At 36.3% G+C, this 26,518-nt stretch overlaps 1 pseudogene; it reads right to left on the bottom strand.

Annotated features, from left to right (window-relative positions):
- Nucleotides 1-23,819, bottom strand: part of LOC122234894 — an 82,458-nt pseudogene extending 58,639 nt beyond the window's left edge.
- Nucleotides 23,820-26,518: the final 2,699 nt, after the last annotated feature.

The raw sequence follows: 26,518 nt of genomic DNA, 5'->3' as shown, positions 1-26,518 counted from the left end.
TTAATCTGTAGTCAAGAATAAATATGCAGAAGCAGCAAGAAATATACTGATATGATCACAAAGGGCTTTTAAATGTAGCTAGGTGTTTGAGTTTTATACTAACATTTATGTATTTATGAAAAAGTGACATATTTGCATTTTAGAAATATCTTTGGAGACACTGTTTGGAGAATAGATTGGAGGAGATACTGGATGAAAGTGAGAAAAGAATTTTATGATTCAGGGAGATACTAACGAATATTGGTGCTAAGTCATGTTTAGTAAAACGTTGAAGTAGATAATTAACATATTTTAGAAAGATGCAATGTTCAGGCTTATACTGATTAGATGTAGGGAATCAGCAATAACCGGACATCTTGGATAAATTTTACCCTTCTAACTTGAATAATTTTTTTGAAAAATATCTCTATCTATTGTGATTGAAAGATATCAGAAGATGAATCAATAGGGAGTGGGGAAGTAGAATGGGGTGATAAGATAATAAGTACACATGTGGAACTGTTTAGTTGAATGTTATAAGGGACATTTAAGTGAAAATGTTCAGTAAGCAATTAGTTGTATATTTCAGGAGCTCACTGGATATGAGGCTGGTGGGTAAATGTTTATTTCTGTGTCACCAGAAAGATACTGGCTGCTGCAGCCTTGGTGTTGGAAAGTTTACTGTGATGAGTCAGAGCATGTAATACTAACGTTTAATGATGATTACAGGAAGAATTTTTATAAAGGAGAATGATAATTAGCAGAAGAAAGGCAAACAGAATACTTCTGGGAGAGAAGGGAAATGTTAAAAGTGCATGTGTATAAACATGTGTAAGGTTTTTTGACCTAAGATCTGCTTTGCTTGATGCGTTTTAGAATGTCAATAAGATTTTGAAGCTTTAATAACATGTGATGGTAATGGACAATATATGAGTATTATCTTAGAACAGTGATTTTCTTTAACATTTTGTGAAGTTTGATAATCTGATGGCAGGTATGAAGTTTTTACCTATGGGAAATGTACATACTGACTGTATTTGTCAACGTTCTTGGCTCACGGATTTGGAGATTGAATTCTTTTTCATCCTTAGGCCAGAAAAGAGTTCATATTCTTATAAGATAGGCAGCAGTATTTATGGTCTTGTTCAAGGGCTATGTTAACTCTTCTGCTTTCTGTCATACTGTCCAGATCTCTCAGAATATTATTTTGGGATCAGATGAAAAGAAGTGGCAGGTGTAAAGGAACATCTGAGCTCCAATGAGTGTGAGATAAATTCTATCAAAAAAATTCATGGACCTAACACATCAGTGAAACTTTTAGGGGTAGAGTGATCTGAAGCACGCGAGGACTTCTCTTCCAGTACAAAGTATAAATGATTGCATTTCATATGTCCCCTACTGAGAAGGAAGTATAATGACTAGTAGGTCTTTTGGGTTTGGGGGATAGTAGAGCATCATACTTGGGAATACAGCTTTAATGAATTTACTGGGTAACAAGAAAAGCTATTGTGTTTAAGTGAGGCTAAAAGAAGAAAGGATACTGAAGTATGTCCATATTGTTGTGCCAACATCCCTGGAATTTGCACCACATCCCCCGGCAGACCCTGGGTTATTAGAGGTAACTCTGGTGGGAAAAGAGATGGTGTGAATTTTATGTTACACTCCTCTTGGAGAATTACAACATAGACCCTAAACTGCTGGAGCAGTGCCATGCCATGTATAGCAGTAAACTCAACACCATTCAAAGGAAAAGCTCCTGGCATTCTACTAGGCCTTGGTAGATATGACATATGTGACCATGGGATACCATATGACAATGTTGCTAGAACTATCCATTATGAGTCGTGTTATCTCACACTGATCAGTTCATAAGTGTGTGCATGTGTGTGTGCGTGCATGTGTGTGTGTGTGTGTGTGTGTGTGTGGTGATGGTGGGAATGTGGTTTATAGCAGCAACAATTCACAAGATGGAAGTCATTTAGCTGAGATCAGGCATGAGGAGAGCTAGAGACACACAGAAGTTGCATGAACAAGTGGGCCAACCACCTGTCGTTCACCACTGTTTGGTGTACCATTCTTTCAGTTCACACTGGGTTCCTTGAGATCAACTGATGGGGAAGGAAAAGTCTAAACTTGATTCAGGACTGATAATATATGGATATGAGCTGAAAATGAATTGCCGCTGTGTTACACCCCAACTCAGGTATGGCTTTGAAAGACTATCATGAGGAGAAGTCCTCCCAATATGCAGAGCTTCAAGTGATGTATCTGGTCATCCAGCTTATGTGGGAAGGGAAATAGCCCAAGTCAAGGTAATATGTACTCATACCATGGGGACTGAGTAGGCTGGTTGTTTAGAATCCTGGAAGAAGAAAGATCTAAAGACCATTGACAAAGAAATCTGAAGTGGAGACATGTTGATGTGCTGTGGGAGTGAGAACAAAGTGTCAATATCACCAGAAACAAGCCATCACAGAACAAGCCCTAAAGTAAATATAGAATATGATGTGCTTACCTGATGTCAGTCAGAATTAACTCCTGAGCCATGCCTGGTGCTATGATCAGGGAAGCCAAAACCCAAGCTGGGCCTATCTTTCAAAGAAGTCAGCTAGCCAACCTGCAACTTCGTGACAGCTTGATTAATTCTGAGCAAAACTGATACGTTTTTGTTCCAAGTTTACTTTTTTTTTGTATATAGTCTCAGATAACAGTATTAATAAGGGTTTTCAGAATATTTTCTCTATAGTCATAGCTTCTGACCCAATAGAATGGTAGAACAGCCTTTTTGCAAGCAGAGCTGAGAGGCAAGCTTGGAGAAGCTATCCTGCAGAACATAGTATACCTCTTAAATCAATAATCATTGTGTGATGCTGTGTTCCCTGCAGGTAGAATACATTGGCCCAGGAATGAAGGGGTTGAAATATGAGTGGCTATGCTCCTCATGACCCCCTTGGGAAAATTGGTCCATCCTGGCTTTCCAACTCCAGGATCTGAGATTGCTTTTCAGAAGGGAGCCCTCCAGCAGGGAATATAGCGAGTCACACTAATTTTTTTAAAGTATTTAATTCCAGTATACTCAATAGAGTGTATTATATTAGTTTCAAGTGTACAATATAATGAGTCAGCAATTCTATACTGTACTCGGTGATCATCATGATAAATGAACTCTTTAGTCTCCATCACCTATTTCACCCATTCCCCCATCTACTGTCCCTCTGGTAACCCATGAGTTTGTTCTCTATAGTTAAGAGTCTCTTGGTTTGTCTTTCTCTCTTTTTTACCTTTGTTCAGGTGTTTTGTTTCTTAAATTGTACACGGGTGAAATTATATATTTGTCTTTCTTTGATTGATTTCACTTATCAATATACTCTCTAGCTCCATTGATGTTGTTGCAAATGGTGAACTTTCATTCTTTTTTATGGCTGAATAATTTTCCACTGTATATATGTACTGCTTCTTCTTTATCCATTTGTCTCTCAATGGACATTTGGCTGCTTCCATAGTTTGGCTATTGTAAATAATCATGCAGTAAACATAGGGGTGCATATATCCTTTCAACTTGGTATTTTTCTAGTCTTTGAGTAAATACCTGCTAATACAATTAGTGGATCATAGAATAATTCTATTTATAATTTCTTGAGGAAACTTTGTATTGTTTTCCGTAGTGGCTACACCAGTTTGCATTCCCACCAACAGTACACAAGGGTTCCTTTTTCTCCATGTCTTTGCCAACACCTGTTGTTTCTTGTGGTTTTTTATTTTAGCCATTTTGACAGGTGTGTGGTGATATCTCATAGTTGTCATTTGCATTTCCCTAATGATTATTGATATTGAGCATCTTTTCATGTGTCTGTTGGCCGTCTGTATGTCGTCTTTGGAGAAATGTCTGTTTATGTCTTCTGCCCATGCTTTTAATGTTTATCTATTTATTTTGAGAGTGGAAGGGGACAACAGAGAGGGAGAGAATCCTAAGCAGGCTTTTGTGCTGTCAGCACAGAGCTTGATGCAGGGCTTGATTTCACGAACTGGGAGATGATGATCTGAACTGACACCCAACCGACTGAGTGACCCACTGAGCTACACAGTTGTCCCTCTTCTGCCCATTTTTTAATTGGATTAGTCATTCTTTAGGTGTTTGGTTGTATAAGTTATTTACATATTTTGGACACTAACTCTTTATCAGATATGTCACTTGGTAATATCTTCACCCATTTAGTAAGCTGTTTTCATTAGTTTTAATGATTGTTTTCTTCACTGCAAGAAGGTTTTTGTTTTGTTTTGTTTTTGTTTTTGTTGTTAAAGTAAGCTCTACACCCAGTGTGAGGCTTGAACTCATTACTCGGAGATCAAGAGCAACATACTCTACTGACTGAGACAGCCAGGTGCCCTAGAAGCATTTTATTTTGATGTAGTCCCAAGGAATCCAAGTGTATAATTAAAGGCAGCCAACTTATTGTGAGAGAAGAGAGCAAGGGAAGAAAGAAACAAAAAAGAACTATAAAAATAATCATAAAACAAGTAACAAAATGGCAATAAATACATACCTATCAATCATTAAACATAAACGGACTAAATGTTCCAATCAAAAGACATAGAGTGACAGAATGGTTGCAAAACAAGACCCATCTATATCCAGTCTACAAAAGACTCATTTCAGATCTAAAGACACATGTATATTGAAAGTGAAAGGCTGGAGAAACATTTGTCATGCAAATGGATGTGAAAAGAAAGCCAGGGTGGAATACTTCTGTTGGGCAAAATAGACTTTAAAACGAAGGCTGTAACAAGAAACAAAGCGGGATACTATATAATCATTCAGGAAACAATCCAACAGATATAACAGTTGTAAATATTTATGTACCCAACATACTTAAAGGACCCAAATACTTAAAACAATTAATAACAAACATAAAGAAAATAACAGTAATACAATAACAGTAGGGGACTTCAACACCCCACTTATATCAGTGGACAGGTAAGTCATCCAAACATAAAATCAACAAGGAAATAGTGGCTTTGAATGACACACTGGACCAGATGGATTTAGCAGATATATTCAGAACATCCTAACCTAAATGAGAAGAATACAAACTCTTTTCAAGTGCACATGAAACCTTTTCCAGAATAGATCACATGTTAAGCCACCAAACAAGTCTCAACAAATTCAAAAAAGACCAGTCATTCCATGCATTTGTTTCGTCACAATGTTATGAAACCAGAAACAAACCACAAGGAAAAAAATCTAGATTCGTATTAAATTTTAACCTATGGCTGCAACCAAGTTACTCTGAGCTTCTCATGGCAAAGACTAGTACGAAAGAAAGGAATCACTATAGTGGCAATCATAATTGACTCTGATGGTCAGGAGGAGTAGGCTACTGTTACATGATGGAAGCTGAAAAGAAGTTATTTCAGGGGATTCCTAATGGGTAGTAAGAGGGCAAGGAAGGTGATGATGAAAATGGCCGGATAGACGTTGTGTTTTTCTACCTGGATTCAGGCACCCATTCCCCAAGTTGGTGACTATTGTATACAGAGAGTTCACAGCTGAAATTCTCTCAGGAAATTGCTTTGGCTAAAGAAAACTGCCATTTTCAAAGTTCTGCCCCTACCCAAGACAGAATCTAGAGGCTGGTGGAAGTGGAGGTGCAAATTAACAGTCCCCTTGGGACAACTTCATAGCTTCCTACTTTCCTACTTTTTCACTCTTTCCTGGGTGTTTTATTCCGAAGTACTTTCCAATACATTCCTGTCTTATATACCTTCTCAGAATCTGTTTTCTGAACTACCTTACCTGAGACATTACTCTGTTGATTTAAAGCTTTCTCAAACCTTTCTAAAGATAAAGAAATAAACTTTGCAAAAGTAGGATTTTTTATACAGCTGTAAGGTCTAATTGACATGTAGTAAACTGCATGTATTTCAAGTGAATAATAAGTTTTGGAATGTATACACCCATGAAACCATGATCAAAACAACATATTGAATGTATCCATCACCCCAAAAGATTCCTTGAATCCCTCTGTAATTTCTACTCACTGCTTCACTCCTCCTGCCCGCATCCCTCCCCCCCCCCCCCCCTCTCCCCCCCCCCTACCAAACAACCACCTGATCTGCAGGCTGTCACTATATATTAGTTTGTATTTCCTAGAATTTTATGTAAATTGAATCACACAGTATGGAATCTTTTTTGTCTTGCTTCTTTCATTTAGCATAATTATTGTGAGATTCATCCCATGATGTTGCATATATTAATAAAGGTATTTCTTTTTTTATCACTGAGTATCCCACTGCATTGATAGTTTCTTTTTTTATTCACTGATGAACATTTGGGTTGTTTCTAATTTGGGGTTATGACAAGTAAAGCTGCTATGAACAATCATGAGCAAGTGTTTGTATGAACATATGTTTTCATTTCTCTTGGGTAATAACAAAGAATGGATTGGCTGGGCTGTGTAGGAGATATATGTTTAATGTTTAAGAACATGTCAAACTATTTTCCAAAGTGACTGTGCCATTTTTCATTTACATTAGTGGTGGATGTGAGTTCTAGTTCCCTCACATCCTTGCTAACACTCGACACAGTCTTTATAATTTTAACCATTACAATAGATGTTAAGTAAAATTTCATTGTGGTTTTAATTTGCACATCACTAATAATAAATAATGGTAATATTTTCTTGTGCTTATTTTCCATCCTTATTCTCCTAATTATTTGTGGATTCTGGATTTGTGAATTCACCTAATGGCTAAAATTTGTTTGTAACCCAATAAATATTGCTGGGAGCATTGTGGCATTTATTTATGGGCATGATCAAAGCAGCAAACATTTTTTAATAGGTTCAATTGCATTTGATTCTAACAAAGGTGGGACAAGGCAACTATCCTCTGCTTTCTCCTTTCATGTCTCCTACAGATATGACCAGAAGATGGAAACAGTAGAGGATAGCACAGTGTAGTGCAAGGAGACCCTCAGACCCAGCTGCAAAGGGTTTGAATTCCAACTATGGTTATCTGTTAGTGGGGTAGCCTCAAGCCTGTCATTCCACACCAGTAACCTTGTTTTGTCTTTTGCAAAATAAAAAAAAAACAAAAAAAACATAACCTACCAGTGTGAGTTGCTTCTCATATGTAAGGTTATAATCTATGTAAGATATGTATGTCTATCTCCACATCTAGCTATCATCCATCTATCTACTTAGTTTCCCTCAAAGCAATGGTTCAGTATTCTCTAATTCAGTATTCATTGTGACTTTATAGAAAATAACTACAGTGCAGAATGGGAACCAACTGTATTTTCTCTGGTGAAATGTCTGTTAAAATATTTCACTCATTTTAAATCTGTTCTCTTAATGTTGAGTTTTGAGAATTTTTCATGTTCTAAATAATGACTTTGTCAGATATATTTTTCGCAAATACTTTGCCACAGATTGTAGCATGTCTTTTCAGTCTCTTGACAGTGTCTTTGGAAATGCAGGAAATTTTAACTTTGATGAAACAAAATTTATCTATTTTTTTTAATTGATTGAGCTTTGTTGTATTGAATCAATATTTGTAACATTAGGTTAACATTTTATAGTTTGGGTTTTATATTTAGGCCTATTATTCATTTTGAATTAAATTTTGTATTTGGTGGAGAGTATTCATCCAAATGTACTTATTTTTGGCATATAGATATCCATTTTTTTCTATCACTATATGTTGGAAAGGCTGTTCTTTATGTACTACACAGCCTTTTCATTTTTGTTCAGAGCTTTTGTCCACGTATATGTAGTTTATTGCTGGATTATCTATTTTATCCTTTCTCTGTTTATCTTGAGGACAATACTACAATGTTTTGATTAATGTAGCTTTATCATAATTCTTAAAATCAGATTCATGTTGGTCCTTTTGTTTCTCTTTCACAGTTGCACTGGTTATTCATGATATTTCCATTTCCATATAATTTTAGAATCAAATTATCCAATTTTACAATAACTAGATTGCTAGAATTTTGATTGGGATTGTACTGAATCCACAGATAAGTTTGGGAAGAATTAACATTTTAACAATGTTGAGTTTTTCAACCTGTGAATGCTATATATGTCTATGTTTGGTTAAATCTTCTCTATCTCAGGAATATATTGCCATTTTCTGTATATAAATTTTTGACATATTTTCTAAGATTGATCCGTAGCATTTTATTTATCTTTTTATCCCTAGTATTTTATAATTTCATGCTAATTGTTTTTTTTTCAAGGCAGTATCTAATTCCAAAGTTAATATCTTTAGCATATTTCTTTCTGCATAATTTTCCACATTTGGCATTTTTAGGTTCTGAATTAGTGATGGGTCTAGTTAAGTTAATATAATAAATAAATACAAATAGGAATGCTTATCAGTCTTAGATACTTAAGAATAATTAGACAGATATCACTCATTATGGTTATTCTACACAGGTAAGATAAGTAAAGAGAATAAGATAGAAACATTCAAAACTTGAAAATGTTATGTAATGGTGCCTGGGTGACTCAGTCAGTTAAGCGTCTGACTTCGACTCAGGTCATGATCTCACGGTTCATGGGTTTGAGCCCCGCCTTGGGCTGTGTGCTGACAGCTCGGAGCCTGGAGCCTGCTTCAGATTCTGTGTCTCCCTTTCTCTCTGCCCCTCTCGTCCTCGTGCTCTGTCTCTCGGTCTCTCAAAAATAATTAAACATTGAAAAAAATTAAAAAAAGAAAATGTTATGTAAATGTTTATGCAATCATAACTCCTGGACAAAGTGTTTTTAGCCACTTCATTTATTTTTCTTAAAACGATCTTCATTTTAATCCAGTCATGTTAATTATGATGCATTATCAGGATTGGCTCTAAATATGGGAACAATTACATTAAAGTTTTTGTTCCCTAACTTACCACTCAAAATATTTTGAAACTTGAATTCTTTCAAATTACCGATTTTAAAAGGTGTTTTTCTTTGGAATTAAGAGAGCACATTGGTAGCCTAAAGGCATAGGTTTTTGGAATCAGACCAATCTGAATTTGAATTTTGTTTTTATCATTTATTACATGTTTGAGACTTGGGAAAGTTTTATTCTCTGAGCTTTAGTTTCTTCATCTATAAAGTATGCTTGGCTTTCAGTATTTTATTTAATATTTTAGATAATTATAAAACAGTCAAAAATTTTGTCATTATATCCTTACTACCTTTACTCCCAGTTTGGAATAGATACTCTACTAACATGGTATGTTGTGCATACTCCTATAATACCATTTACTATATATATATTGCTAAGCTTGTCTTGTCTTTATTTGTTGTAAAATAATCAATTCATCTTTAAGGAGAATGTTTTCTCCTTCCTCTGATTCATTCTAAGAGAACCCTCAGTTGCTGCCTCATTCTTGGCCTCTCTCTCTCTCTCTGCCTTTCTTCTGAATTCAAGATACTGAATTCAGTTCCCACCTTGTTCTTCTTGGAGAAGTTAAGGCCCTCTGAGAGCACACACTCTTTTCGGCTCTTCCGACAGCATTACATGTGTAGAGGCCCAGACCAGAGCTCTGTGATCAGATTGTTACATCTGTCTGGTTCTAGGGTTGAGCATTAGGTATAAGAGGGCCTATTTGCCTATTAAGCTATATCATTTAAACGTGTTCTGTTATTAAATATATAAAGTTTTATTTTGACCCTCCCCCCCAAAAAAAGAATGAAGTCATCTAGGTAGCCATTTTTTTTTCTTGCACAAGTATTTGGCTTTCTTTTAGCAACACAGATGCAGAATTATAACTTTATCTTAATTTACATTAAGGGAGAAACTTACCCTTTTAATCTTTAAAACTTTGAAAAAAGTCGTATTTTTTTTATTTTGGAATGAAAGCTCAAGACTGAAATGTCTATCAGGCTCAACTGGTAGAATTTTATGCTTTACCTTTACTCTCGTTAAGTGTTTGCTTAAAATACTGGAATTTAGGGAGGGAAATCTTTGTCTTCATATGTTCACATCCATTACTACAGAAATAATCGAAGAATCTTTTGTTTCCTTCCGGCCACAGACTCGATGAGCTTGGCTATGTTATTTCCTGAATAGTTTTAGAATGGTGCTATCTAGACACTCTCTTTCAATGGATATAGAAAACTGAGGCATTTATCTATATAATTTAGTTCCAAATGCAATCAGACTATGGAAATATTGTATGACCTGAATTACATGGATAATAGATACAATTCTCCTTTTGTCAAGGATAATACTAAATAGTCATGGCACATGAAGACTAGCTGTGCCCATAGCTGTGTTTTCAGAAAGTCACATTTATACTGTTATGGTTGAGCTAAGATTTTTACTATCTAACCTTTTTAGTATGTACATTAGTTGATAAGGCAGCTGAAATAACTAATTGTACTAGGTGTAGTCTGTTTAATTTGATCATATAGATAAATGAAACCAGTTTTGTTGATACAGTTGATATGGTTATCCAGCTGGTCAAATTAGCAAGACAGCAATTACCTACCACAATCTGACCCGCACAAATATAACCCTAGTCTAGTGAACATCAGGAGCTACAACTAATGTGCTTACATTACAATAATGTGGATGTTCACTCTGGGCTCAGCGTTTCAAATAAATTACTGTCTTTAGCAGCCAAGGAAAAGTATATTTGCATTTCTATATGAGGGCCCATTGGGTCATATGATTCAATGGATTATTTTCTTTGGTTGTTTATCTTTGAATTGCCTTGGGATTTTGATAATTTGGTCTAATTGATGCATCAGGTGTAATGTATTTGAAGGGAGGGTCATATCAAGGTCAATGATAATTACTGTGAAACAATTATTTCTAAATAAGCACTGAGAAAATTAAAAAGGGAGTATGTAGATTTAATTATGGTATACTAAGAACATAATAGTAGATCTCTGTCACAATGGTGATTTTTTTCTCTGTTCTTGGTAAATACATGGAATGAAATATTGAGAGTGCAGTAATGGAGTGCACACAATTTTAAAAAATTCTCTGGAAATGAATTCTTAAGTAATAGGGGATGTACAGGGTGTCTTACTGCATCGTGCTGGTAAAGGGCTATGAGAATGTCACTTATTTAACAAATTTAGTAACGTCGCAGGCAACTTGAAGCACTGAAGATTTGGAGATGGGGAAATAATAGAACTCTGTTCTTTTGTTGCTTACGCAGTTGAGTAAATATCACAAGGGGTGGACCTTTGGCCTCTTGTTCATCAGTGTATCTGGAACATCTACCATCATGCTTGTGTGTAGGTGTTTATTTAATTTGTCAAATAAATTGTGAGTTCAGGTGAGTTGATTTCTAACTTTTTTCATTTCCTTTTTCCATTTCTCTTCTTGCAATGTGGAAAGAAGGATGAGTTGAGATCAGACAGGAAAAATCAGGCAGAAGTGGAAATTATTTGGACAAGATTGGAACAATGATCTCCTTTTCCATCTTCTCTTTCAACCCAGAGATCTACAGCATATTTATTTCCCTCCAACAAAGTCTCAACCCTATTGTTCTAGCCAGATCTAGTCTTATACTTGAAATACATTCTCTTTCCCTGTAACTTGATAACTCAGGCAGAGGATGCAATTTTTTAATTAAATATAGTATTTTATAAAATGCTACAGTGTTAAACCACAGTAGTTCACAAAAACAATGGAAAGAATATACCCTTAGTGGGTATATTTTGCAGTTGGGATGGGCTGCTGTATTACAACCAGGGAGAGCATGGATTCTGGAAATTCTGGAAATTTTAAATAGATTCATATTACTGAAGAGCAGGAGTGAGGAGGTAATAGACTATAATGGTTAAGATCCTGGCTCTGCTATTTATTAGTTGTATGATCTTGGGAAAATGTTGTAGGTGAAGAAACTTGCATCTCAATTTCATCATTGAAAAATGGGGACAATGAGAATATCATGAGTCAACTGTATGAATTAATGAGCATATAAATATAGTAGACACTTAGAAGAGTCCTGGAAACAACTGATCAATAAATGTTAGTCTTATTGTTAAATGCACCACATTCTCTTTCACTCCAGGGCTTAACACGTGTTCCTCCTGTGAAGATTGGATGGCTCTACATCTTCTCTTTGCCAGCCCAACTTCTACTCATTGTTCAGATTTCTGCTAAAAGTTTCTTCTTCTAAGAAACTCTTCAAATATGGACTTCATTATTTTTCTTACTAGAGGTTCCCATAGTAACTTGTATTTTTGTCAACAATTGCCCTTATTATATTTTTTATTACCTGTTTAATTTTACAGCATTCCCCATTTGACTAAAAACTTTGAGAAGATATAGATAACATCTGTCTTGTTCCCTACCGCATGTTACACTTAATAAATATTTGCTGCATGAGTAAATGGGAGGATGTAGGAGTCAGAGTATGAGGAATTTTGCATCTTATTTAGGGATTTTTGCCATGGAAAGATACTGAAACATTTTAACCTGAGGAATAGTATGATTATTTCTATCTTTTAGGAATACTCTGGCAGCATTATGGATGAGGGATATGACCTGTGAAGTCTGGTGATCATGGAAACAAATTAAAATATTTTTAATAATCCAAATTGAGGTATCTAATGGTGACTCTTAAATGTGTGGCCTAGAAAAAAAGGGATAATCACAGCATCACTAACCAAAACTAAGAAAAAGAGAATTAAGAGTCTTGGTAACAGAATGTCTTATGTTGATTTCTCCAGAAGCAGATTCTGAGTAAAGGGCTTGAGTGTTAGGGGACGGGGTAGGTAATTTCCCAGGCAAGGCTGACTCTTTGTCCCTGTAGGCAGAGTGGCTTAAGGATCCACAGGACTTTTCTATAAGGAGAGCCACAGGTGCTAGCCATTAAAAGCCCAGTTTTGTGTGGGTGGTATACAGAAACCTTAAAAGGGAATTGGAAAGAAGGATTGCGAGGAAATCTGATAATGACATAATTTGCAGCAGGGGATAAAATACTCGTTTTGAAGAGGCCATGGGAAGTTCAAGTGGATATACCCAGTAGATAGGTAGATTGGTATAAGGTTTAGGAGGGTGAAGAAATATGAGTTATCATCAAGGATCTGGTTTCATAAGGAAGATGTTAAAAGTGAGAAAAAAAAGTCAAAAGAAACAATTATGGAACTGATACTAGAGCTCATGAGCAGACAAAGTGGAACCTATTAAGTAGAAGACTATATAAAAGCCCAAGGGTAGAGAAGAAAAACCTGGAGTAGATGCTGGTTCCACAGTCAAGAAGGAAAGACGTGTCATGAGATGCCTTCTTTTGAGAGTTTGAACAAGGTAAGTAGAGATTACTGACTATCGGATTTAGCTATAAAGGTCAATTCTTGAAGTAACAGTAGATTTGGAAGCATGCTGGTAATAAAAACTGTTGGTTTCAGAGTGAATGAATAATAATAGGCTAGCCTTTCAGAAAACTTGGCTATGATGGATGGGAAGGTTAGAGATGAAACTGTGGGGAAGGGGGTATATATATTCAGTAGGAGCCATGATTTAAAAGGGAGAGACTGTAGAACATTTTAGCACTAGGATAAGGAGTCAGCATGGAGTGAAAAAAATCAAGATACAAACTGGAAGGCTGAAGACTGGTATATCCAGATGATTGAACAGTTAAGAGGACATGAGATACAGAGCATTGTTGGGGAGACTGGCCCTGAGCAGGGGAAAAGGCCATTTTTCCTGAAACAGGAGGGAAGTAGGATAAGAATGGGAACAGAATAAGAAGGAGATAATTATTGTCTGATGCTCTATTTCCTTTGTAAAGCCAGAGGTAAGGTTTTCTGTTGGGTACACAAATGGGCTTACATATCAAAAACAAATATTATCTGCTTTCTGCTGAGAGGCTGGAATACAGATTTTTATAATTAGCATTAGAATTTTAAAGAAATCTAACTAAAATTCTTGAAATCGAAGTAGCTTGGTAGCAAATCACTATTTTCTCAAAATATGCTGTTCTCCTGAAGCTGTGTGTTTTTATGCGAACTGTAGTGTGGAACTTCATCCACTCAGCACCTGTCTTTGAACCTAGTTAATCATATGAAAATTCAACTGGAGAAATTTGGTCAGGAACATTGGATTTGTGGAGTGTCTGAGTACATTTTTGATTATAACTTTAGAGTTGACTTTTGAACAAGGTGGAGGTTAGGAGCACTGACCCCCACATACAGTCAAAAGTCTAGGTATAACTTTTGACTCCCCCAAAACTTTACTGATAGCTTACTTTTGACCAGAAGTCTTATTGATAACATAGTCAGTGAACACATATTTTGTATGTGTATTCTCACAATGAAGTAAGCTAGAGAAAATACTGTTAAGAAAATCACTAGGAAGAAAAGAGACAAAGCAGATTCTTAAATATAATAAAGTGGTGGCTACCAAAGGCGAGGTGGGTGGGGTGAATGGGTTAAACAGAGGAATTAAGAGTACACGTAGCTTGATGAGCACTGAGTAATGCCTAGAATTGATGAATCATTATAATGTACACCTGAAACTCATGACACCTATGCTTCAATAAAAAAACACAAGGAAGAGAAAATACATCTACAGTACCGTATTTATTGAGAAAAATCCACATATAAATGGACTTGACCAGTTCAAAGGCACATTGTTCAAAGGTCAACTGTAATTTAGCAGTGATAATACTCATTTTATCCTACTTTTTATGTTTGCAAATTACTTTTGAATGTATTGTGGTAGAACTCCTCCCTAAGGGGGCCTCCTCAGAACAAAGGAGGGCAATGTGGCCCGATCAACTCCTATATACATATGCATGGCTCTGACACATCTCTGTAACTTGGACTGTGTCCATTTAGACTATGTGACTCACCATATATGGGAGACAAAGAAGTAGAAATTGCATAAAAGGCTACACCCTGCTGTGCTTGGGGCTCAAGCTTTTTGGGGTCTTAGCCCACTAAGCCCCTACTGGTAAGAATGAAGCTACTTCCTGGAAAGAAGAGCCTCAGTGTCCCCTTGTCTCTGTGCCAGAATCGTGCTACAGTGTTATCTCCTTTTGGTCTTGAATGGCCAGGTGACATAGATCAAGAAGGATTTCAATGAGGACACAAAGTCAAAGGCTAATCAACTAAAGAGAATTGAAAGGAAGGAATAGGATGCATTTGGAGAAATGATAAATAATCATCCTGATGGCCCCTTAAGGGAGAACCTTAAGTTTGTAACCTAGAGAAGGAAATAGAACCAGAAACAAAATTAGAAAACATTGTATTCAGTAACTGGGAAGTACTTTAGGGTATTTATAGGACTTTATAGTCAAATACTATTTTGCAGATGAAAAAATACTATCTAGTACTCATAAGCACTCAAAAATATTTGTGGAAGGAATTAATAAGTGAGTGAAAGAAGAAACTGAGTCTCAAATAGTGAAATTATTTTCCTGAAGTTAGAGAACTGGTTTTTGGCAGAAGAATATGAAACCTTATTTTTCTGATGCCCAGGCCAATTGCCTTTCCATTAAATTAGGAATTGTTTCAAGGGATAATTATGGAGGAAAATAAAAATTACAAATTGAAAATGAGCCAGTGCAGTAAACCACAAAAGAAATAAACTGCATTATCAGGAGTTTATAATGCAGTACTAATGAATTAGCCAGGAACATCCTGGACTAAATCCACAGAGCCTGAGACGTTTGGACCCCTGATGTTTTGCTCTTGCCAATATTCCGGGTTACACTAAGAATTAGAATACACTTTTTAGAGCAAGGCAGAGCTTACCTTCCCCCTCCTCCCTCCATTTTATGGCTGCAGAATCTGAGTGCAATGGAGATTGAGTGTTTTCCCCAAGGCAGCTAAGCTAATTAATGTCAAAGGTTGAATTTAAACCCAGGTTCATGACTGAGTTCAAAATGCTTCCTTCCAAGATTTCATACTGCAAGATAAAAAACAAAAAAAAACAAACAAAAAACCTGTTTTTTTTCTACCTTCTTTATCTCAACCTGTTTAGACTAGAATGAAACACAGTAAGGGAATAAAGGAAGATGGTCTATTGGGAATAGATTCTTCAATCACTGAGTGAAACTTAAAATGAGGTTTAATTTATCACTTTTGAAAAAAATCAAAGTTATTCATAAACTAGTACCTAACAAAGCAGAACTGTGTTTGTGTGTGTCTGTCTCTTTCCCTCTACTTTCTTGGTGCCTCTTCTATTCTCTCCTGAGGTACCAACCTCACAAAAAACAAGCTTATCCAACCATTTGAACACATCTGTGATTGAACAACCTTGAATTGTTACTCAATTAATTGCCATTCCTTCACAAATTTCTTAAAACTTACAAGCAATAACTGTGCTAATGCCATGACACAAAAACGAACAAAAGTTGACAAAGTTCCTCTTCTCCAAGAATGTTCATATTATAAATGTAACCAAACAATGCAGAAAATGTAAAATACTGACTGTGAGGGTTACCACGAACAAAACTAATATCCTTCTGATTTGTGAGGAAAAAGCTGCATAGTTCATTGCCACAAAAGGTGTGAAGCCAATAAAGTGGATGGTTAGAAGTTTATGTGGTAATTCTCACAGGTACAAATCTACCACCTGAGGCCACAGGAAACTTTTGTTGTGATCCATGGTTATGTTTGCGGTAGAGGGAAGGACCTTTCAGGAAGATGAATCAGACTTTTTTTTTTGAAGGATAAGTGGACAAGGGGGAAGAGGCTTGGTGAATTCCTGTTTGAGAATTAAAAAATTGGGAGAAATCTGAAGTTTCTAGTTGCCATGTGGGGTGGGAGTCGGGTACTTGAGACTATTTCGCTTGACCATTTCTCCACATATGTCAAATTCCCCAAAATGATTTTCCCTTACTTGTGAGAATTAAGACCTGAAAAAGAAAGGACGGAGTAAAATATGGACATATTAGGCAAGATTATGTCCTATGCTTGAACCAGTCATGAAGAGAGACTTCCAATAATAGATGATATGGCAGCAGCTTTAGCCCTTGGAACCAGAGGTAAAGAACAAGAGAATGACCGCAGTATCTGGACCTGAAAACTGACTCCAGGCTAGAGCAGAACATTAGAGAGGCCCTAGAAGTTTCCTCCTGCCAAACCTCTCGTAGACTGACATTTTAGCTCAGCAGCTCTGAGTGTTACAGCTTCAAGGCCTGTCAATGGGAAGTAAGATGTGTACAAAGAAAGTGTGGCTTGACACAAAAATTACTAACCCAATTGTGGACTGAGTGCCTAAATCATAATTTTCAAGGGCACGTGGTGGATCTACGTCTAATCTGAGTTTATTCTGGTAGAAGTATGATAGTAACTACAAACAGTGATCATATATTCAGGAGAGAACAAGGAAGTCAGCTTAGTTTGAGACATGGCATCAGTTAAAGACAAAGAGCCAAAGAGACTTGGTGACGGCTGGCAGATTGTCCTCCCAGCAGTAGAGTGTAGTGAAAATTAGTGATAGAATGAAGACGCCCATGTGATCCCTTTTGAGGCTGGGATGGGAGCTACAACTTAGTGGATGCCCCGACTGCGATTATGCACATCAAGAGCACAAGATTCTATAGTGAAGGGAGCAAATTCTACACAACATTCATGGGAGGATATGGGTTCTTAATATATCTTCAAATGTGGAATAGATGGACTCTAATTAGTTGGGAGTTATGCCAGTTCTATGCTATAGCTGTTGCTCATCAGGGCTGCTTTTCTGCTCTAAGAACGATGACAATTCAAACTTTTTTTTCCCAACAGCCTTAGAGATAATTATCATAATTACAAGTGTTCAGATAAAGAAGTTGAGGCTCAAGAGGTGAGGTAACCTGACTAGTTCAGCAGTGATTCAAATTCAGGTCTTGATAGATACAAAATCCCTTCTCGTTTCCTGACAGCTCACTTCTCTTGCTTATGAAACCACTAATTGTGGGCAAGTTTGCTTTATGAAAAAGCCTTATTTGTGGTTTTGCCTCACACAAAAAATCAATGCCTCCCTCGTACCGCAAAAATCTTCTATCCCCAACTACTTTCACTGGAGGGATCCTTACTACTTACCCTTTTTTTTTTTTTTTAACCCAGTGAGAGAAGGGGCAGTTAATTACCCTTTTTTGCATCATCGAAACTCCATTTGTGTCCACTTCTCATTCTTCTGAACTGTTCCATTCATGAATCATTCTGTTCAAATATTGGCACTGTTACTCGCTAGGACCCCTTTCTATTTTTTAATCAGCTTTGAGATCTAAGTAACACACAACAGATAACACATATTTAAAATGCACGCTTTGATACATTTTTGACTTAACTATATAATGTGAAACCACCACCACAATCAAGAGCATTTATTGTCACTCTGAAGTTTCATTATACTTGTTGTAATCCCACTCTCCCTACCCCACCCTGATTCGGAAGCTCACACCTCCATCTGTAGGAACCAACTGACCTGTTACCTATCACTAGACAATATTGTTCATTTCCTAGAATTTTGTATAAATGGAATCATTTAGTGTGTATTGTGTCTGGTTTCCTTAACTCAGCATAATTATTTTGAGGTCTGTCTACATCTTTACACGTGCCGGCAGTTATTTCCTTTTTATTGCCGAGTAGTCCTCCATTGTTGGAAATAATACTGTTGATCTGCTCACCTGTTGAGGCATATATTTGTTACTTTCACTTCTTAGGTATTACAAAGTCTGCTACAGATACTCATACACAAATCTTGGTGTGAACACCACCTTTAACGTCTCATGGGTAAATGACTAGTGAAATGGGTAGATAATACGGTAGAATATGTTGAACTTTTTAAGAACCTACCAAAGTGTTTTCTAGAGTCACTGGACCATTTTACTTTCCTACCAGCAAAGTATGAGAGTTTGTTTCTTCACATTATGGCCAGCACTTGATATGGTCAGAGTTCTTCATTTTAGCCATTCTACAAAAGATCTGTAGTAATAGCTTATTGTGGCTTTTATTTTCATTTTCGTAACGACTAATGATTTGAGCATATATTTTTAAAATGTTCATTTTGAGAGAGAGAGAGAGAGAGAGAGAGAGAGAGAGAGAGTACTTGCATGCACACATGTGCATGTGCTTGAGCAGGGAAGGGGCAGAGAGAGGGGGAGAGAAAATCTCCGGCAGGCTCTGCACTTAGAGTTCAGTCGCAGGGCTCCACCTCATGAACCACGAGATCCTGACCTGAGCCAAGACCAAGAGTTAAACACTTAACCAACCGGGCCTGCCGGGTGCCCCTATTTGAGCATATTTTATTGTGCTTATTTGCCATTCCTAGATCTTTGAATGCTTGTTCAAATCTTTTACCCAATTTTATTAGATTGTCTGTTTTCTTAATGTTGAATTTTAAGAGTTCCTTCTATTTGGGACACCTGGGTGGCTTAATCGGTTGAGCATCCGACTTCAGCTCAGGTCATGAACTCAGAGTTTGTGAATTTGAGCCCTGCATCAGGCTCTCGGTCAGCATGGAGCCTATTAAGATAATCTGTCCCCCTTTCTCTCTGTCCTTCCCCTGCTCATTCTCTGTCTCTCTCAAAATAAACTTTTTAAAAATTATTTTTAAAATTTTCTTTTAGTGTTTGTTTATTTTTGAGAGTGAGAGTGAGGCAGAGAGGAGCACAGAGAGAGGGAGACACAGAATCTGAAGCCGGCTCCAGGCTCTGAGCTGTCAGCACAGAGCCCGACACAGGGCTCCAACCCCTGAACCGAACCATGAGATCATGACCTGAGCTGAAGTCCGATGCTTAATCAACTGAGCCACCCAGGCGCCCCTCAAAATAAACTTAAAAAAAAAAAAAGAGTTCCTTATATTTTCTGGGTACAAGTTATTATCGAATAAGTTTGTAAATATTTTTTCCAGGCTATGGTTTATTGTTTCATTCTTTTCATACTGCCTTTTGCAGGACAGATGTTTTAAATTTTGTGAAGTCCTATTTAGCAACTTTTAACTTTTATTGATTATGTTTTGGTTTCACACACCAAAGGTCACAGAGGCTTTCTTGTAATTTATTTTAATGAACTTTACTTTTACCAGTTTTGCATTTAGGCTTATGATATATTTTGAATTTTTATGAATGGCATAAGGTATAAATGAATGTTTTTTATGTAGAATTATCCAATTGTTCTGGTAGCATTTGCAGAAAAGACTGTTTTTCTCACTAATATGCCATTGTACCTTTGTCAAAGATCAATTTTTCATATATATAATATATAAAATCAATATAATATATATAATATATACAATCAATATATATAATATATACAATCAATATATAATAAATATCAATAAATAATAAATATCAATATATAATAAATATCAATATATAATATCAATATATAATATAATCAACTATATATTATATATGTAATATATATATGGGGCTATTTCTAGATTGAGTCAGATGTTCCACTTGTATATTGATCTACCTTAAAACCAATGCTGCACTATCTTCACTAAGGAAGCTTTATAATAAATTTTAGAATCAGCAATAATTTTACAACCGATTGCTTTTTAAAAAGTGTTTTGGCTATTCTAGGTACTTTGCATTTCTATGTATATTTGAGAATCATTTTGTTATCTTAAGTACTGTCATTTTGTCCTAAGATTTTGACTGGGATTGTATGGGAGCTATAGACAAAATTGGGAGAATGGACATCTTAATTATATTGACTATATCTTTCCATTTATTTTCATCTTTTAATTTCTCTCAGCAAGATTTTCAGTTTTCTCTGTATATATTTTATACTTTGTCCTGATTTCTTTCCAAGCATTTAAGTTTTTGATGCTCTTATAAATAGTAGTCTTAAATTTTAAATTCTAATTGCACATTGCTAAAATACAGAAATACAACTGATTTTTGTATGCTGACTTTGTTTTCTGAAGTCTTGCTAAATTTACTTTTTAGTTCTAATAGCCGTGTGTGTGTGTGTGTGTGTGTGTGTGTGTGTTTCACTGGATTGTCCACATAGACTATCATATTGTCTGCAGATACATAGTTTTACTACCACTTTTTCAACGTGGATGTTTTTATTTTTTTTCCCTTAGTCTGTGGTTAGAAGCTCCAATATAATGTGAAATAGAAGTGGTGAGAGCAGTATTCCAGTTTCCAGCCTCAGAGGATAAGCATTCATTTTCTCACCATTAATAGGATATTAGGTATAGATTTATTAATGTTCTTTCATTATGTTCTTTATCAGATAGAGAAAGTTTTCTTTGGTTCCTATTTTGTTAAGTTACTTTCTATTATGAGTGGATGTTAGGCTTTTTCAAATATTTTTTGTACATAGATCATATGGTTTCTTTTTTAGTTGATTAATACTGTGAACTTAACTGGTTTTAAAATGTTAGTCACCTTATATTCCTAGGATAAACAAAGATATGCTGGTTTTAAATATACTACAAGTAAATACATTATAGTTGTATTTATTTAGCTCTCCAGATACATGCAGATAATCACCTTATACATGTAAGTATATCACACACACATACACACACACACACACACACACACACACACACACACACACGGCTGGGAAAGGGCAGTGGTGGGGTGGCCAGAAACCAGGTTATAGTGGGCTTTGTATACCATCCTAAAGTAAATTTTGTTCTCCTGTAGTCACAGGGAATTGTTAGTTTTTAAGCAATATATTAGCATATAATCTGTGTTTAAGGAATGTTTCCCTGTAAAGAATATTAAAAAATTGGGCTGAACTGACAGAAGGACTACTCTGGAGATTATTGGAGAAGTCCTAGGAAGTGATGATGAGGGTATAGATGTACACGAGAGTGTACTTTAAATTGCTCTAAAAGTTTTTAGATGACTAGGCCAGTCCTACTCACGTTGATTGTAAACTTCTTGAGGATTTGTCCCAGGTCACACATGTTTATACCTCCCAGTTTCTATTAAAGTCCTTGGTACACACTCTGCTCAGAAAATATTCCCATTATGTTTACATATAGCATCAGTTACATACAAAGCCAACCTTCCCTCTATACAAAAACATTTGTCAACTCTTTAACTTTGGTAAAGTTTGCTAATAGCCATTTTCATACATGAGTTTCTTTTAACTTCTTTCAAACTAACTAGGAGTGAGTCATTTTTATTTTCAGCTAGAGAATAAGAAAGAACCCACAAGACTGTTAATTAGCCAAATCACCCTTCATCTGAAAACAGCAAAAGATTTTTAAGCCAATTAAAAAAAGAATCACCAAACTGTGCTCTGGCAGATTGTGGCAGTTGGGACCTTGGTCTGGGTTGATGGGAGGTTTGTTTAGCAGTTCTGTCATGACATTTCAACAGCGCACGATCCTTGTTACAATACATCAGTATATAATCATAGTCAAGCCTGTGGAATTACCACTATGTCACTATGGGAAAAGATTGCTTATTTGATAATCTACCGTGTAGGTTTCTTCCAAAGGGGATTTTATGAATTTTTGTCGGTAAAGCTCTCTCTAAAAAAAAAAAAAAAAAAAAAAAAAAAAAATGACACAAAATCTGTTGTGAACAAGAAGGTAAGTAAAATTAATTTCTGAACGGAGAAGATTACATATATCTTGAATTCACATTGCGTGTATTCAAATAGTACATTTCTCTATGGTGACAACCTTGGTTTTGTCTTAATGCATTATCTCTGTCTAAACTTTATTTTGACATTTCTTCTCTCCCGTGTGACCAGCACTGTGCTAGGTACTAGAGATAGAAAAATACTGTTCATTTCTTAAAATTTCCTGATGTGGGGAAACTCATAAATCTTTGATTTCAATATGATGCATTTGATGCTATCATCTAGGTATACACTGTATCCTCTTTTTCTTGGAACATAGGAGGGTTGAGGAGTTGAATTAGCATGAATGGTTAGTTCCCTGAAAGCATGGTGAAAACTTAAATAACTAGAGTACTCCTCAACCACTTGAATTCTGGATTTTCCTTCTCCTACTCTATTAAAGTGGCTCTCTGGATAATAAGAAATTAACTCTTTAATGAAAAACCTGTTTTTATTCTAATCTTGAACTTTTTATCCTGTTGAACATCACCTCCTGCTTGACACTTGATTTGGTTTCACTTACCAGTTTAATTTTTTTTTTTTTTTTAATGTTTAGTTTTTGAGAGAGGGCATGAGCAGGGGTGGGGCAGAGAGAGACACACACACACAGAATCCAAAACAGGCTAGGCTGTCAACATACAGCACGATGCAGACTCGAACCCACGAACCCTGAGATCACGACCTGAGCCAAAGTCAGACGCTTAACTGACTGAGCCACCCGGGTGCCCCTCACTTACCAGGTTTTTTTTTTTTTTTAAATCTCTTTCCTATTTCATCTATGAAATGATTTTAAAGGGATAAAAATAGCAGGCACTATCTATATTGCAGGCACTATTCCAAGCATTTTACCTATATTGACTTAGTTTCGTTGACCATCTCAGTCAACAAACAATAACAGTCTTGGTATTATTATTCTTCCCATTTTACAGATGAGAGATTCAAAGCATAGAAAGTTAAGCTTAAGCCTATGTTGCTCAAACAGAATTGAATGTAGTTCAGAATTATTCAAGTAGTAACATGTGAACCCCTGGTGAAAGTGGGCGATTTTATGCCTCCTCGTTTCTCTAAGTATACTCTATAGTACTGAATTCACTTTTATCTGGCCTTCTACATGCTTTGTTACTAGTTTGTTCATTAAATATAAATAGTTGCGAAGTTTCTTCTAATGCCTCCTACAATTTCTACACCCTTTCCCTTCACGAATGGGTCCACTTTGACGACTTTGATCGTCTCTGTGGTGACATACTCCGAATCCTCACCTCTGCCGTGCCCTCTTTCTCCAGCTCCACACCTACTTGGATGCCGTTGAGCAGCACATGTGCATTTTTCCAAACTCTCAAACCTGTCAAACATTACTTTCTTCACCAAACCAACCCATCTAATTGATTTCCACATAACTGTTGGGTTAAAGACTCCAATGTTTGAATTGTCCAAGCTTTAAATGTTACAGATATCTTGACTTACATCTTTAGATTTAAATGGCCCTATCCATTCATTTGCCAGGCTTAAGGCTTTCTGCATGCACATCCAGTTCCTGTGACCCCAGGAGCACTGGTATGGACCACCACAATAGCTTACTGTTTGCATCCCGGAAATTGGGCCGGCTCAGTTGCCACGTGACTCGTTCTAATGTGCACTCCTCATCACGTGCCTCCCGTGCACACAGACCTTCAATGACTGATAACCCAAAACCAACAGACTCTGCGTTCCTATTTGCAACTCCTTACTTGGTTCACACTCACTTCAGCCTGGATGTGTTCAACTTCTCCCCAAACCTGTCTTTACAGACTGAAATCTGCTGATCCTTCAGGGCCCCAGTGAAATTACACTTCCTTCAGGAAAGCTCTTGGTATAATTTCTTTATGATTTCTCCAGCAAACCTCTGCCTGGCTCAAAGATTTCTCTTTTTTCCCCCCTATTTTAATGATTTCTAATCTTGTGTATGAGGCTGGAAATCCTTTGAGAACAGAGGCTCTGTTGAATCTACCTTTGAGTCTTTGCAGGACAAAACCTAGCACTGGGAATATATTTAGTAGCTGCTACTCAAACTTTGGAGAATTACTCAAATAGTGAATAAGAACACCTGTGATAGTTTACGGATATAATTTTTGAGATGCGTGCCATAGAGTTGGTGAATGCCTTACTCTGTTGAAAAGTACCTCCTTTTCTATTGCAAATATGGCTGTTTTACAGCAGAGATGAAAAGTGTTTCCTGGAGTCTCAGTTAAGGACTAGATTTGTGCAGGTATTTGTGCCAAGCTCCAGGTTTGGTGTTTTGGTGTTTGGGTGTTAGCACTGCTTTTGTGTCTCTGTCCTGGCTGTTTCTTAAATGTACTGCTTCCTCCAGGACCTCACACTTAAAATTCCTTTTAAAATTATTCAGTCACAATCATGGTTGCTTTTATTATTCATTAAGGCTGAAGATTTCAAAGTTTGATGTTTGCTTAGCTGTTGCTTGAAACACCTGTTTCTAGATCTGTCTTTTCTATTTCCTCGCATGTATCCATGATATTTATCATTCAACTTGATGGAAAGAATAAAAATACCTTTATTGTTTATTTTAGAACTCTGACAGCTGTGATTTGAAAGGGTAGTAATTGGTATTAAAGAACAGGGTCATGCAGGGGGTTTTCAGTGTTTGCCATGTGATCAGCAATATGCATGTATGCAAGTTGCTTAACTTTTAAAAATTGACGATACCTGTAGTTGAGTGTTCGTGTTTGATGTAGGAACATTGAAACCATGTGAGGTTTGAGTCCTACAGCTTCTGTATCTTTTCCAGTATTCTTTTCTTTTCTTTCTTTTTTTTTTAGAGAGAGCATAAGCGGGGGAGAGGGGCAGAAGGATGGGGGAGGGAGGGAGAGAATCTTAAACAAGTTCTATGCTCAACGTCGAGACTGATGTGAGGCCCAATGTGGGACTAGATCTCACAACCTTAGGATTATGACCTGACCTGAGCTGAAATCAAGAGTCAGATAGACACTCAACCGACTGAGCCACCCAGGTATGCCATCAGTATTCTTTCTTAATATATCATTTACTTAATGTGATTGTGGTGGGATTGAATTTAAACATCTGAAATGCTGTGGTATAGTAAGCAAACCTAAGATTTAGTCACTCCCTTGTTCGAATCCTACCACTTAAGCAACTCGATGCAAGCAACCTACCCCTCAGTCCTTTCTCCTATTAAATGAGGATAACACTATTTTCCTTGTAGAGTTTTCATAAGGAAATAAAATACCTGCAAAATATTTATTACTGAATCTGACCTATCTTATCATATAAATAATTTTGTCCTTATATTGGCTTTTATGAATGTTATACTATCCTTTAATTATAATTACTAAATATACTACTTTTTTAAAGTATCATTGACGGACAATATTACATTAGTTTCAGGTGTACCGCATAGTGATTTGACATTCATATTCATGATGAAATTATTACCAGAAGAAGTAAAGTTACCATTTGTCACCATGCAAAGTTAATACAATATTGACTGTATTCCTTGTGCTGTACATTATACCCCATAATTAATAGCTAGAAGTTTTTATTTCTTGGTGCCCCTTTACCCATTTTACCCCCCATCCCCTTCTGCTTTGGCAAACATAAGTCTCTTCTGTGTATCTATGAGTCTGATGTTTTGTTTTTTGGATTCCACATATAACTGAAGTCATAAAGTCAAAGAATTTTTCTTTCTCTGACTTATTTCGCTTAGTGTAATACCCTGAAGGTCCATCCATGCTGGAGCAAATGATAAGATTTTATTCTTTTAATGGCTGAGTAGTAATCAATTGTACAGTTTATCCTTGAAAAATGCAGAGATTGGGAGTGTTTCCCTGCACGTGCATTTGAAAGTCCATGTGTAATTTTGACTCCTTCAAAAACTTAACTGCTAGTAGCCTACTACTGACCGGAAGGCCTTACCAATAACATATAGTCAGATAACACGTATTTTGTATATGTATTGTATACTGTATTCTTAAAGTAAGCTGGAGAAAAGAAAATGTTATTAAGAGAATCACAAGAAAACATACACTTAAAGTGCTATA

The sequence above is a fragment of the Panthera tigris genome, chromosome F2 (assembly GCF_018350195.1).
Source record: "Panthera tigris isolate Pti1 chromosome F2, P.tigris_Pti1_mat1.1, whole genome shotgun sequence".
In the NCBI taxonomy this organism is placed as follows: domain Eukaryota; kingdom Metazoa; phylum Chordata; class Mammalia; order Carnivora; family Felidae; genus Panthera; species Panthera tigris.
Note: the sequence above shows the minus strand (reverse complement) of the source record. Positions and strands in the feature narration are given on the sequence as shown.